Raw genomic sequence first — 14218 nt, 5'->3', positions numbered from 1 at the left:
GACATTAAAAAAATTAAGGGGTGAGAAAGAGGAGTACACTGGATACAGAAGAAAGGGGGAGGTAAAATGTAGTATATTATTTCACATGAAGAGACACTAAAAACCTGTTATAATGGAGGGAAAGATGGGAGGATGGATGATGGGTATCACTTGAACCTTACCCTCATCAATATTGCCTCAAAGATGGAACAATATACACATTAGTCTAGAAAGAAAGAAATCTATCTTAAGTCAAAAGCAAAGTAGAAAGGGAGGAAATTAAGTAAAGTTGGGCCAGGCACCTGACAGAAGAGAAGGCAGAACAGGGGAGGTGATAGACAGAAGCAAAACACTATTGAGGAGGGAAAGGGTGAAAGAAAAGAGAGAACAAATAGGAGGGAAAATATGATGGAGGGAAATACACACCTTGCAGTCATAGCTGTGATTGTGAATGGGATCAGTTCTCCAATTAAACGGAAATGGATAGCAGAGTGGAGCAAAAACCAGAATCCTACAATATGTTGTTTACAAGAAATGCACTGGAAGCAGAGAGACACACACAGAGGAAAGGTAAGGGGCTGGAGCAGAATATATTGCATTTCAGGTGAAGTAAAAAAAAAAGAGAGAGAGATAGAAATCCAGATCTCAGGGTAAGCAAAACCAAAAATAAACCTAATTAAAAGAAATAAGGAAAGGGACTACATCTTGCTAGAAGTATGATGGACAATGAAAGCATATCAATATTAAACATATATGCACCAAGTGGTATTACATCCATATTATTGAAGGAGAAGTTTAGTGAGTTACAGATTCATGACAACACAAGAGATAGAGAGCATTATGAAATGAAAATTAGGTCATTTTGATTATTTTAAATTAAAAAGCTTTTGTATAAACAGATCAATGCAACCAAGATTAGAAGGAAAGCAAAAGGCTGGATACAGTCTTTACAGCAAGTCTCTCTGATAAGGCCTCATTTCTCAAATATATAGAGAACTGTGTCAGATTTGTAAGAATACAAGTCATTTTCCAGTTGATAAATGTTTGGTCAAAGGATATGAGCAGGCAATTTTCAGATGAAGTCAAAGCTATTTATAGGCATATGAAGTATTCTAAATTACTATTGATTAGAGAAATGCAAATTAAAACAACTCTGAGGTATCATCTGCCACTTTCAGATTGCCTGATATGACAAAAAAGGAAAATATGTTTTGGAGGGGATGTGGGAAAATTGGGACACAACTCATATTGGCGGAGTTGTGAACTGATTCAGCCATTTTGGAGAACAATTTGGAACTGTGCCCAACCACTCTGTTCATACCTTTTGATCCAGCAATACCAGATCTATATCCCAAAGAGATCATAAAAATGGGGAAAAGGACCTATATGTGCAAAAAATATTTATAGCACCCCTTTTTGTGTCAAAATATTGGAAACTGAAGGAATGCCTGTCAGTTGGGGAGTAGCTGAACAAGTTGTGTTATATGAATGTAATGGGATACTATTGTGTAATGATGAGCATGCAGATTTCAAAAAAAATCTGCAAAGATTTGTATGAACTGGTGCAAAATGAAATGAGCAGAACTAGGGAAACATTGAACGCAGTATTAACAACATTGTGTGATGATCAACTATGAATGACTCAGATCTTCTCAGCAACACAACGTTCCATGACAAGTACAAAGGACTCACAAAGGAAAATGCTATCCACATTCAGAAAAAAAACCCAAACCTGATAGACTCTTAATGCAGATAACTGTGTTTTTTTATCCTTTTGATTTGGTTCTTCTTTCTCAACTGTAACTAATGTGAGAATATGTTTTATGTGATAGCACACATGCATAACCAATCAAATTGCCTACCATTATAGGAAGAGAGAAGAAAGGGAGAAAATTTGAATCTCAAAATCTTGTAAAAATGAATTTCTTGGCATGTAATTGGGAATAAATAAACAAAAGTTCATTATTTCATGCTTTCTAGTGTTTTTTGTAGGAATGGTTGTATTTTGTCAAAAGCTTTTTTTCTGTGTCTATTGAGATAATCATATGATTTTATCATTTTTGTCGTTGATATGACTTTATGGTTATAGTTTTCCTAATATTGAACCAACCTTGAATTCTTTTTTTTTTACATAAAATTTTTTTTACTGTAACAGACATCATACAATTTTTATGATCTTGGTCTTTTTTTCTTGCCTTTGTGCAAGGCCAGCAGAGAAACATTTGCATCTTTTACAACCTTGAATAGGACTCCAGGAATATCACTGACAGCTTGACCTTTTCGACCAAATCTAGCAACCAAAACTTCATCATTTTCCTCAATTAAATTCAAGCAGCCATCATTGGGAACAAAGGCAGTGATTTTTTGCCATTCTTAATCAGCTGGACTCTCACACACTTCCTGATGGCAGAATTGGGCTGTTTGGCTTCCACACTAACTTTTTCCAAGGTTATCCCTTTGGCTTCTCCAAATGGGTTGACCTTCAGGGTAGTGCCCAAATGTGCTTTCTTGTACTGCTTGTCGTGCCACTTTTGGTCTCTCCTGTGGCTTTGGGGCTTTCTAGCAATATGAAGACCACAGCACTTACCCATGCTGCCTCCATCTGGGCTGAGGGAGAAGAGAGCCAATCTTGAATTATTGGTTCAAATTCAAACTCATCATAGTATTTGGGATGTATTACTGAAATCTCCTTGCCACTATTTTATTTAAAAATTTTGCACCAATATTCATTAAGGAGCTCTCTAATTATCTTTCTGCTTTTTACTTTTACTTGTTATGTATCAAAACCATATTTTTGTCATAGAAGAACAAATTATGTGGAACTCTTTCTTTACGTATTTCCCCCTACAGTTCGTAAAATATTGAAATTAATTGTTTAGATGTTTAGTAAAATTTGCTTATAATTTCACCTAGCATTGGTTTTTTCCACCTCTTAGGAAGTTCACTTATGACTTGTTCAGATTGATTATCTAAGATAGAATTATTTATGTATTCTGTTTCCTAGTCTGTTAACCAGTGACAATTTTATTTTTGTAAATGTTAAAATATTCCCTTTAGATTATCAGTCTTATATACATATAGTTGGATAAAATAGCTCCAGTCAATTGCTTTAATTTCATCTTCAATGGTTGTGCAATTACTCTTTTCATTTTTGATGGTGGTAATTTGTTTTATTTTCTTTCTTTTTAAAAAATTGTTAGCCAATTATTTATATATTTTATTGTTTTTTTTATAAAACTAGCTCCTAGTTTTAATTATTAGTTCAATTTTTTAACTTTCTATTTTATTAAATTTCTCCTATGATTTTCAGAATTTCTTTTTTTTAATTTCAGATCTTTTATTTTTCAATTTCTTCTTAAAATTTGTTCTCCAGTTAATAGTATTTTATTTCTTACAATTATATGTAAAGATAGTTTTCAACATTCACTCATAAGATTTTGAGTTCCAAATTTTTTTCTCCCTCCCTCTCTTCACCCTTTCCCAAAATGGTATGCAATTTTACATAGGCAATTTTACATATATATATACTATCATCTCAAACATTTTCACATTAGTCATGTCATGAATTAAGAATCAGAACAAAAGGGGAAAACCATGAGAACAAAAAACCAAAAAAAAGAGAAAATAGTATGCTTCAGTCTTCATTCAGACTCCATAGTTTTTCTCTGGATATGTATAGTATTTTCTATCACGAGTCTTTTAGTATTGTCTTGAATCATGCATTGTGTTGCTGAGAAGAGCTAAGTCTGTCACAGTTGATCATCACATAGAATTGCTGTTACTATGAACAGTATTCTTCCAGTTCTTCTCACTTCACTCTGCATCAGTTCAAGTAAGTCTTTAAAGGTTTTTCTGAAACCCTCCTGCTCATCATTTCTGATAGAACAGTACTGTTCCATTTCATTGGTATACCAAAGCTTGTTCAGCCATTCATTCCTCAGTTAATGTACATTGTCACAATTTCCAGTTCTTTACCACCCCAAAAAGAGTTACTCTAAGAATTTTTGTACATGTGAGTTCTTTTCCCTTTTTTATGATCTCTTTGGAATTCAGACCTAGTAGTGGTAATGCTACATCAAAGGGTTTGCATGGTTTTATAGCCCTTTGGACATAGTTCCAAATTGTTCTCTGGAATGGTTGGACCAGTCAATAACTCCATCAGCAGTGAATCAGTATTCCAATTTTCCCTCATCTTTTCCAACATTTATCATTTTCTTTTTTTTGTTATATTTTAGCCAGTCTGATTGGTGTGAAGTGATACCTCAGAGTTGTTTTAGTCTTCATTTCTCTGATCCATAATGAGTTATTATCCTAGAAGCTGGTAGATTACTGTAGTCATTGACTACTGCATCTTGTATAAATTGCACATTTTTATTATATTCTTTTTTTGTTTTTTGTTTTTTAAGTTGCACACCCAGTTTATCTATTTTACTACTCTTTGTTGTAAATGTTTAGAGATATACATTTTCCATTCAGTTCTGCTTTGGCTGTGTCCTAAAGATTTTGGTATGTTACCTCTGTGGTCATCATCATTATTGATAGTTCCTATGATTTGTTCTTTGCCACACTCATTCTTTAGAATTAGATTAGCTGATTTTCAACTAATTTTTAATCTGTGCTTTCAAGGCTTTTTATTGAATGTAAATTTCATTGCATTGTGGCCTCCAAATAATTAATTTAATTTGCTTTTCTGTATTTGCTTATGAGGTTTTTATGCCCTAATATATGGTAAATTTTTGTGATAGTTTTATGTATAATGGAGAAAAACGTATATTCCTTTCTATATTAACATTCAGGAGTTCTCTAGAGATATCTAAATTTTCTAAAATTCTAATCATCTTTTTAATGTCTTTGTTGTTTGTTTTATGATTAGATTTATCCATGTCTGAGTGGGTTAGACTGAGCTCCTTAACTAGAATAATTTTACTGTTTCCTCCTGTAGCTTATTTAACTTTTCCTTCAAAAATCTGAGTTAAGTGCATATATGTTCAGTATTTATAATAGAGACAGCTAGGAGGCTCAGTAGATGAAGCCCTGGGCCTGGGGTCAAGGAGATTAATATCTTTGCCAAGAAAGCCTTCTGGAGTGAATTGGCATGTTATCATCTCTGGGGTCACAAAGAGTCAGAAATGTCTGAGGAACTGAACAGTTAAATGAACTTTACTTCATTTTCTTTGGTTCCTTTTAACAAAATGTAATTTGTCTGAATGTCTCTTTTAATTAGATTTTTTTTTCCTTTTGCTTTGTCTGAGGCCATGGTTGCTACACCTGTCTTCTTTATTTCAATATAAGCCTGATAGATTATGCTCACGGCCTGCATTTTAACCCTGTATGTCTCTTTCTATTTCAAGTGTGTCTCTTGTAAATAACATGCTGTTGGATTCTAATTTCTCATCCATTCAGCTGTCCTCTTCTGTTTCATGAATGAGTTCATAACATTCAGTTCACAAATTGCTAGCTGTCTTTCCCTCCCTTCTAATTTTTAAGAAGTTAAAATTTTCTTTAGTATTATTTTGTGCCTCTTTTGCCAAGCTAGTTCTTGTCATGATTTTTGTGTGTAACCTTCATTTCTATTAATAATTTTTCCTCTATCATTCTAATTTAATTAAAAAAATAAAGTAGGGTTGGGTTTTTTTCTAAATTTTCATCTTTCTTTAACTACTGTAGAAATTCTCATTGAGTTTGTGTCCAATTGTTCAATTTGCAGTTTTCCTTTGAAGCTTTGCTTGTAAATATTTTTAAGGCATTGTCTTGACCTTTCTTGTCAGCGTAGTAGTTTTTTTGATTTTTGCCCTTATTTTTCCGGAGTACTTTTTGACTTTAAATTTTATATTAGTATTCTGCTACTTTGGAGGTTGGAGGTAGGGACGATGTCTGGTCTAAGCCTCTGCTTTCACAGCTTAGTCTGGGGACCTGTATGTTTTTGAAGCTTCTACAACTTCTTTTTTCAGGTTTGGGTCTTTTAGTCTGTATGATTAAGAGTGTATATTCTGCTGACTCACTTACTATTACCCCAAAGTTTTAAGTGTTTAAGTGTTAGCACCGAACTGCTAACTCACCTTTGGTTTTTTCTTCTGCCTTGGTGTGTTCCATTGCAGGCTTATGTACAATGCTAAAAGCTAGCATTGGGCAACTAGGTCACAGAATGCATAGAGTGCCAAGCTTGGAGACAGGAAAACTTAATCTCGTGAGTTCCAATCTAACCTCAGATACTTACTAGCTTCGTGATGCTGGAAAGTCATGTAACCCTGTTCGCTTCAGTTCCCTCATCTGTAAAATGAACTGGGGAAGGAAGTGGAAAACCAACCACTCCAGTGTCTTTTCTGAGAAAACTCCAAATAGGGTCATGAAGAATCAGACACAGCTGAACAACAAAAGGTTAGAACTGAGTCTCTGCTCTTCTCTTGGGCTCAGAGCCACATAGCTGTTTTAGAACTTGTTCACTGCTCCTGACATAGAGAGTGCCCCTGCCCCCTTGGCACCTTTTCCTCTTTTCCTTATAACAGTGACTTTGAACTGTGTAGTGGATGACAGAGCTTACAGTTGATTCCTGCTCTCAGTCCTAGTAGAGAGCCTTCTTGGATGTGTTTTCTGGCCAACTCTTTCTTGTACTGGTTTTCAGTTTTTATTTTTACAATCCTTGGAACAGGAATGCTTCCTGCCATTTTTGCCAGCTGCTGCTGCTATGATACATTCCTGGCCAGCCCATTCTCCAGTGTCCACAGACCTCTTTGCCTATCTTTCTGATCTGCCCTGGAAAAACGAGTCATTGTGAATTTTACATGTCTTTTTTGGCTTTCCCAATCAGGATTCTGGCTGGTGGGCTTTCTGGGTTGTTATGAAGAAGACTATGGAGGCACTAAGGCAAAAGTGTTACTTCTTCCTTGGCTACTGTGACTCTGATGTTTTTTAATCTTTTTCAAAAGCAGTATAGTTGCTCTGGCAAGTTTTCCACCCTGAAACCTCGTGTTTATATCCTCTCACAACACCCAGATGCCTTCCAAAGACTCAACTCTGCTTGATCTTTGTGGACAAAGACCTCTAAAAACAGGCCCCCCGATGTCAGGAGGAGAGTTTGCTAGGTGATCTGCTTTAATTCTTTCAGAACTGTATGGGCCCCACTCTAAAGAGGAACATTTGTGATGACTCAGTAAATAGGAGTCATAAGGAGACCTACATGGGGAATGTGAATTCTGTAAAATCTGGAGAGTCCAGTAAGCCTTGCATTGGATGGAAGTCATTGTTAGTAACTTATTCTAAATTTTCTAACTTTTGGTTATAAAGACTATGAATTGTGAATTGCTAGATCTAAGTGAGCTTTTATGTTCATTTGTTTATTATCTAACTGGAATCGATTTAGTTATATAGTGTGAGATACTATTCTAAATCCATTTTCCATTAAATTGCTAACTCATTTTCCCAAGTACATTTGTTTAATTCAGCAATATTTTTTTGATTTCTTCATTGCTGGTTATTTAATGCCATAGCATTGATCAATATTTTTTACCAAGTAGCAGATAATTTTGTTGATAACTATTTGTAATGTGTTTAAAGTCTGTTATTTTTTAGAACATCATGCAAAGAATAAGAGTGATTATAGCTACAGCCTAATAGTGTGGCAGATACAGAAAGAGTCAGCTTTCCTCTTGCTCAGTACCTTAGGCTGCCAACCGCTGCTGCTGCCCCTAAATGTGCAGGACATTTTTTGTCTATTTCTCTTCGGTATAACTTATTCTATGCATCAATTAATTTTGATATGGCATGATAAGAGTCAGAGCCCTTTAGTGGTCCAGTCTGCCCTCAGATCATCACACTAATGAACATGGGAGCATTAGTAGCCATGGTGTGGCTCCCCATGCTGCCATCAAGATCATCTGCAGTTGTCCTGGGTATTGAAGGTTAACGTGGAAGAGTTGCTATTTCTTTAAAGGATTAAATTTTCTGTGTCTCACCATACAATCTTCAATGTTTAAAAAAAAAAATCAGAACTTGTTATGGGGAACATGTTTTATAATTTTCGGTAATTTTGCCTTTGGGAGATCTATACTTTACTCTAAATATTAATAAAACCTGGAATGAATTTAATTGAAGGAATGTTCATTCACAATTTTCTGTTATCTTCTGAGAAGTAGCTGGGAGAAGCCAAAGGTTGTAGCTTTGTTTTATTATCTTATTGTATTCAGAAACCCTTTGTAAGAACTGCTTTCATCTTTAGTACTCTGCTATCAGAACTGTTTATTGCCTGACTGCCTGAAGATACTGCCTTTAACCTTATGCTTTCTGTGGCCCATAAAACTGATTGCGTTCAGTATATTGGGTAAAATTTAACCTCTGGCAGACTTTTGTGCCATGTGAAATAGTATGTAGATGACACTGAAAGATGTAATCTGAAGTTTCTTTCTCTCTCCTTCTTTCCATCCTTTTCTCCCTCCCACTTTTCCTTCCTTCCTTCCTTCTTTCCTTCCTTCTTTTTTCCTTCCTTTCTCTCTCCCTCCCCCTTACCTCCCTTCCTCTAATCTACCCTTCCTCTCTCCTCTCCCATCTCTCCTCCCTTCTCTCTCTGTCTCAGTCTCTGTCTCTGTCTGTCTGTCTGTCTGTCTCTCTCTGGAGAAGGTTGATTAATACCTGCAATTATCAGTCATAGGTATATAGAGGCAGTATGTTCCAGTGGAAAGAACATTGGATTTAGTCAGGGGGTCCAGAATGCCCTGATACATTACTTGTATGATTTTGGTCAAATTTGTTAACCTTTCTGGGTCTTGATTTCTTCACCTGTAAAATGAGGACATTGGTGCAGGTGACCCCTGGGGTTGTTATAAGCTCTAAAGCTATGTTCTTAAAGCTGCACACCTAATATATTGTCAGTATATGCTCCAATCCGTTGTTTTTTCATGTGTCAGAATACTTTTTTTTCAAATGTGTACCACCATTTATTTTGATGTCAAGACCTAAAATCACATAACACATTTGTGATCTTTGAAGTTCTTGAATATATGTGTGTGTGTAAGGAGAATTTTGTTATTCTTTTTAGTTTGGTTTCTCAGTATCCATGGCCATGGGAATGTCTAGTCTCCAGGTGTTAGATAATAACTCCCAGAATAGTTGCAAAGATTCTAGATAGTAATTCTTAGAATCATAGTGACAGACAGTCCTACTGAGACTGCACCTGAGATATGGGAGTGACATAATTGACATATCCTGTGCTTGTGCAGAATGACAATATTGCTAAAGTTAATCTGTGAGCTTAATTCTGGGCAAGATGCCTTCTTTGTCTGATTGCCCTATAAAAGCAAGTGTGCATTGGTCAGTGAATGGGGGGAAAAGCACAGGGAATCTGCGGGTGCCTCAACTGGCCCCCATTGGGTCTTGAGAGGATTTAGGGGAGATTGACCCCATCAAGATGCAGGGGTAGTTGCTACTCCACCCTCTTCTTGCTGGCCCCATGTGAGAAGAATGATTAGGGAATGCTTGTAGGAGCTGGTTCTCCCAGCAACTATTTGAGAAGGTTAAAATAGAATAGAGCTGATTATTAACCCTTCCGAAGTTGTCTGTCTGTCTGACCAGGTCAAGAGTAAACCTATTAGAGGCTGGAATCTGAAAACTCCAGTGTGTTATCTGTGGAACAGTGTGCTTTCATTTTCCTCCCTGATATATACAGCTCTTTATAATCCGATACCAGTATGCCTGTGATGCCAAGCTGAACATCTGGTTTGTTGATGACATAGATAGTTATGTTATTATTTATAAACTCCTTTGTGATTTTAGATATTAGTTTTCTAAATTTTTATAATATACTGAACTATTCTTTGACAGTCTTCTCATATTTCAAATGAGGGTCTGGACCCAATCCTTTCTAAGATTCCCTGTAGTCTTTTTGTTTTATTTATCTAGTTAATTATTTTACTTTAAGCAAATAGATGCTGATTGAAAATTTTTTCATTTTGGAGCAGCTGTGCAAATTTGAATTAGCTTTTCTGATGCTTATATATCCACAAAACAAACTTGGTAAATGAGACAAAAGTCCCGTTATTAAAAAAAGAAAATGGGGGGGGGGGAGAGTTGATTTGAATTATCCAGATTTATATCATAATTGATTTAAGTAGGTCACCATTTATCCTGCCTGTGTAGATCTAGATTATACTAAAATCTTACTTGGAGAAAAACAGGTCTGTATTGATTATCTAGTAGCAGATGTTGTTCAGGAAGTTTCCTAAATTAAAACAAAACCGAAATCTTTTTTTTAAATGACATGTGAATTCTCAAAAGATATTAATTGAGGATTTGTTGGGTTAACCTGAGGCAATGTTTAACTCTTACATAAAACACTTAGAAGTTTTGACAATCTCCTGTAGTACATGAACCAAAGAAGTGTGAAAAGAATTATGAGTTATTTTAAGAAATTTGAGGAAATGTGAGGGAAGGGCTCTTTTTTTCCACCTGCTACTATGGGTCTTAAAGGCAAATATGATCCGTCAGTTTCCATAGCTCCCTAACTCTATTACCCCTTCCTCCATTTATATTTAATGACTTTTTTTAATTTGTGGAGGAAAGGAGCTTGCAGAAAGCTACCTGCAGTCATTTGGAGTTCTTGTGTGTGTGTGTGTGTGTGTGTGTATTTCCATTTCCTACCCTGAAAAATGTAACACTTTATGTAAATCAAGTACCAATGTATTTTGATATTTCTGAGTTAACCATCTGCTTTTTTTAAGATGTATTGTCTTTTGCATTAGAATGTATCATTCCTGAGGACAGGTACTTTTTTTTTTCCGCTTTCTTTTTATCATCAAGATTTAGCACAGTGCCTGGCTCATAGTAAGCACTTAATAAATGCTTATTGGCTGACAAACTAAGTGACTGATCAACCTGGTTGGTCTCATATAGATGCTCTAAATTTTATATGTTCTTTACTGGCATTTCATATTGAAATTATTCTTTTGTTAGTATATACTGACATAATTGGTGGTGATTTCCTGGTGAGCTCTTACTTCTAAGTCAAGGACAACCTTCCAATTTTTAGTTTTAACACTCCCTGCCATATTTAAAAAAAAAAAAGGATTATAATAACTTAGTTTGAAGGTTATAAAAGCAATCCAGGGAAGGGTAAAACATTATTGTTTTTTCCATTTTGATGAGATAACCAAAACTGCTCTGTGGGTTGGGGAAATCTTTTTATTCTAAATTTTCCAGTATTTTCTCACCACACTTCCTCATATACCTATAGTTGGCTTTGGTTTCTTCATCTGAAAACTGCCAGCTCATTTCCTTTGACCATTTAACAATGGGGGAATGTTTTATATTCTTATAAATTTGACTCGGTGCTCTATCAATTTGAGAAAAGAGGCCTTTCTCAGAGATACTTGCTATGTTATTTCCCAGCCTTCTACTTTCATTCTAATCTTAGTTGCATTGGTTTGTTTATGCAAAAGCTTTTTAGTTAATGTAAACAAAATTATCTGTTCTACGTTTCACAATGCTCTCTCTCTCTCTCTCTCTCTCTCTCTCTCTCTCTCTCTCTCTCTCTCTCTCGGTCATGACAGATCTAATGGGTAGATAGTATTCTTCTCATGTGCCTATGGTGTCACACTTTATGTCTAAATCATGTACCAATTTGGAGCTTATCTTGGTATATGATGTCACATGTTGCTTTATACCCAGTTTCTTCCCTACTGTCTTCCAGTTTTCCCAGAGTTTTTGAGTTCTCATCCCCAAAGCTGGGGTCTTTGGGTTTATCAAACACTAGGTTACTGTGATCATTGACTACTATGTAGTGTGTACCTAATCCGTTCCACTACTCTATTTCTTAGCTACTCTCAGATAGTTAAGATGATTACTGCTTTATAATATAGTTTGAGACCTGGTATTACAAGGCCATCTTCCTTTGTATTTTTTTTCATTAATTCCCTTGATAGTCCTGACATTTTGTTCTTCCAGATGAGTTTTTAAAAATTTTTTCTAGCACTTTCTACTCAGTTTTGGTAGTTTGATTGGTATGGCACTTGATAAGTAAATTAGGCAGAATTTTCATTATTCTTATATTGACTATCCTACTCTTGAGTGATTGATATTTTTCCAATTGTTTAGGTCTGACTTTGTATGCAAAGTGCTTTGTAATTGTGTTCACTTAGTTCCTGGGTTTGTCTTGACAGGTAGGCTCCCAAATATTTTACATTTTCCACAGTTATTTTAAATGGAATTTCTCTTTCTCTCTCTTACTGCTGGGCTTTGTTGGTCGTATAAAAAAATGCTTATGATTTATTTGGGTTTATCTTATATCCTGCAACTTTACTAAAGTTGTTAATTATTTCAGGTACCTTTTTAGTTGATTTTCTAGGGTTCTGTAAAAGTATATCATTGTATCATCTGCAAAGAGTGAAAGTTTGTCTCCTTATTGCCTATTCTAATTTCTGCCATTTCTTTTTCTTTTTTTGCTATAGTGAGCATTCATAATAGTATATTGAATATTAGTGGTGATAGTGGGTGTCCTTGCTTCACCTTGGATCTTATCAGGAAGACTTTTAGCCTATTACAGATAATGCTTGTTGATGGTTTTAGATGGATACTGCTTATTATTTTAAGGAACACTCCCTTTATCCCTATGCTGTCTAGTTTTTTTTTTTTTTAATAGGAGTGGATGCTGTATTTTGTTAAAAGCTTTTTCAGCATCTATTGAGATAATCATATGGTTTCTGGTGGTTTTGTTATTGATATGGTCAGTTATGCTGATAGTTTTCCTAATATTGAACCAGCCCTGCATTCTTGGCGTAAATTCTGGTCATAGTGTATAATCCTTGTGATGTATTGCTGTAATTGTCTTGTTAGTGGTCAGAATATTTGCTTTGATATTCATTCGGGAAATCAGTCCATAATTTTTTTCTGTGTTGTAGGTTTTCCAGGTTTATGTATGAACACCATATTTGTGTCATAAAAGGAATTTAGTAGGACTCCTTCTTTGCATATTTTCCCAAATTGTTTACACAGTATTGGTATTAATGTTCTTTAAATGTTTGGTAAAATTCACCCTTGAACCATCCACTCCTGGGGATTTTTCCTGACCAAATTCATTAATGACTTGTTTGATTTCTTTTTCTAAGATGGGTTATTTAGGCATTCTATTTCCTGATTGTTAATCTAGGTAATTTATATTTTTGCAAATATGTAGCAGTTTTGCTCACATTGTTGGATTTATTGGCATATAATTGGACAAAATGTTTCCTAACAATTGCTTTAATTTCGTCCCCATTGGTGGTGATTTTTCCCTTTTCATTTTTGATGCTGAATGTTTGATTTTCTATTTTTTAATGAAACTAACCAGTGGCTTATCTACTTTATTGTTTTTTTTTTAAATAAAATTAGCTTCTAGATTTATTTATTAGCTCAATAGTTTTTTTTTTAATTTTCACCTTCAGTCTCAATAATTTCAGCTTTTATTTTCAGGATTTCCAATTTGGTGCTCAATTGGGAATTTTTAATTTGTTCTTTTTCTAGTTCTTTTTAGTTGTACGCCCAATTCATTGATCTTTTCTTTTTCATTTTCTTGATATATTTGGAGAAATAATCTTTACCCAAGTACTGTTTTGCATGCATCCCATAAAATTTGCTGTGTTGTCTCATTCTTGTAATTCTTTTTAATGAAATTATTAATTGTTTCTGATTTGCTCTTTGACCTACTTATTCTTTAGGATTAGATTATTTAGTTTCCAATTAATTTTTAATATATCTTTTCATTTCTCTTTGTTGAATGTTATTTTTATTTCATTATGATTTAAAAATAATACATTTAATATTTCTGCCTTTCTATATTTGATTTTGAGAGTTTTATGCCCTATTACATGGTCAATTTTTGTGTAGATACCATGTATGACTGAGAAAAAAGCAAATTCCTTTCTGTTCCCTTTCAATTTTCTCCAAAGGTCTCCCATGTCTCACTTTTCTATTATTCTATTTATTTCCTTAGTTTCTTTCTTGCTGATTTTTTGGTTGGATTTACCAAGTTCTGAGAGGGGATGTCTGAGGTTCCCTCAGTATAGTTTTGCTATCTATTTTTTTCTGTAACTCACTTAACTTCTCTTTTAAGAATTTGAATGCTATACCATTTGGTGCAGATATGTTTAGTCTTGATTTTGCTTTGTTATTTATGGTACCTTTTAGCAAGAAGTAGTTTCTTTATCTCTTTTAATTAGATCTACTTTTGCTTGCACTTTGAGAATGGGCTTGCTTCTCCTGATTTTTTTCACTTTAG

General features: G+C 34.7%; 1 protein-coding gene and 1 pseudogene across 3 annotated transcripts in view; one reads left to right on the top strand and one right to left on the bottom strand.

The window, feature by feature from the left end:
• Positions 1 to 14218, top strand: part of ROR2 (receptor tyrosine kinase like orphan receptor 2) — a 320282-nt gene that overhangs the window by 73164 nt on the left and 232900 nt on the right. The gene's annotated exons all lie outside the window — the stretch shown is intronic.
• On the bottom strand, positions 2085 to 2570 carry LOC140505723 (small ribosomal subunit protein uS12-like; annotated as a pseudogene).

Source organism: Notamacropus eugenii, chromosome 1 (genome assembly GCF_028372415.1).
Source record: "Notamacropus eugenii isolate mMacEug1 chromosome 1, mMacEug1.pri_v2, whole genome shotgun sequence".
Taxonomy (NCBI): domain Eukaryota; kingdom Metazoa; phylum Chordata; class Mammalia; order Diprotodontia; family Macropodidae; genus Notamacropus; species Notamacropus eugenii.
Note: the sequence above shows the minus strand (reverse complement) of the source record. Positions and strands in the feature narration are given on the sequence as shown.